The sequence below is a fragment of the Frankliniella occidentalis genome, unplaced genomic scaffold, assembly GCF_000697945.3.
Source record: "Frankliniella occidentalis isolate FOCC.00 unplaced genomic scaffold, Focc_3.1 Scaffold42, whole genome shotgun sequence".
NCBI classification, from domain to species: Eukaryota; Metazoa; Arthropoda; class Insecta; order Thysanoptera; family Thripidae; genus Frankliniella; species Frankliniella occidentalis.
In genome coordinates this window covers 1541967-1543431 of record NW_026267172.1, presented here as the reverse complement: position 1 = coordinate 1543431, position 1465 = coordinate 1541967, and the positions used below count along the sequence as shown (strand labels likewise).

At 57.7% G+C, this 1465-nt stretch overlaps 1 protein-coding gene across 2 annotated transcripts in view; it reads left to right on the top strand.

Moving 5' to 3' along the window:
• The window catches only part of LOC113217498 (ceramide kinase), an 81735-nt gene that overhangs the window by 4532 nt on the left and 75738 nt on the right, over positions 1–1465 (top strand). The gene's annotated exons all lie outside the window — the stretch shown is intronic.

Here is a 1465-nt window from a genome sequence, read left to right as displayed (position 1 = left end):
GCGCAATGTTGCTGGACACCTCGAATTTTGCCACCCTATCCCTGCAGACGGGCCCCGACAACGGGTGTCCAGGCACAGGACACCCTACCGAGGCTGGGCCCGGACCCTTTGCAGGAAAAGGGTGGCAAAACTCGAGATGTCCAGCAACTGTGCGCTAGCCTGTAGGGCTCTTAAAAACCCGACCCGCGGGTACCCGGGTAACCCGGGTAGGAACCGGGTCGACGGGTTTTCCCGGGTACCCGGGGTACCCGGGTAAACCCGTTGACCCGGTTCCTACCCGGGCGGGTACCCACCCGGGTTACCCGGGTACTCGGGTAGAAATAAGAGCCCTACTAGCCTGTCCGAAATTGGAGGTCGAAGTGACGAATTGAGGAGGTTCGGGAGATACGGGAGATTAAACGATGATTTCCTGTCGTTGTCCGAGGTCCGTGCGACAACGTTTAGGGGTCGCGCCACACGATTTTTGAAACGCCCCTGAGAGCGCGGGGAAAAGGCTCGCTTCCTGTTGGGAACGCTGTGCGCGCTGCGCGCCACCGGAGGTGTCGACGAGGGTTTAAACTGAGACCTTGGCGGTTATACTTTACATCCGGCAAGTGCAATTGGTCACCACCGTCGCCCCGTGAACGCCAGGGGCTTAGGTTCTCGTTCCGCGGAACGCGCGCGTCACTTGCGCTCGGCGTTTGAAGTGCGCAAAAGTTGCGATTTTTTTCTTCGCAGACTTAAAGGCACCTCATACCCTTTCGATAGCAGTATCGCCTGTCAAAATGCGCAACCTGGAACACGGTTGAAAATCTAAAAAACACGGCATGTACCTTCCCACCCCGTGGCTCGCGCACCGAAAGGTGTTCGAAACAAATAAGAGCAGATTAATGCGCCGCTCTTTTATTACACTTACCTATTTTTTTTGAACCCCCTCAAAAAGAGAAAAACATGTCGAAAAAAACGGATAGATGAACACAGCGCCGGGGGTTGGCCCTCCCTGCCGCCTCGCATGGGTTGGCGCGCACATACACAACCCTTGCCTGGCCGGGCGGCGCCGCCCCGCCGCGATATACTAGCGTTTCCCTCCGATTCGTCCCCAAAACTTTTCAATTTCATTGGCAAGTCTGGAAGCTGCTATGTCCCCCCCTCTCCTCCCCCCTCACCCCCATCATTGTTCTGTTCAACAAAAGACGGTCGCCTGCTCCGCATTAGACGGCTAACCGAGCGAGCGCGAGGCGTATATGGGGGAGCATCAACCCTTCTGCTACCCCCTCCCTCCCCCCCACCTCCCCCGGGGCCATTCACGCGCAGAGTTTCCAAAATCGCGCATGAAAGTAGCGGAGATTTTCGACAGACTGTGACAGAACTGCAGAAAAACATCGGTTTAGGGTATCGTCGCCCGACCCGGGCGGCGACCGGCGGACGGGAGGGTGGGTTTGTGTGGGACAAACAGGCGGCCCTGCCAGGTCGACCACCTCACCCC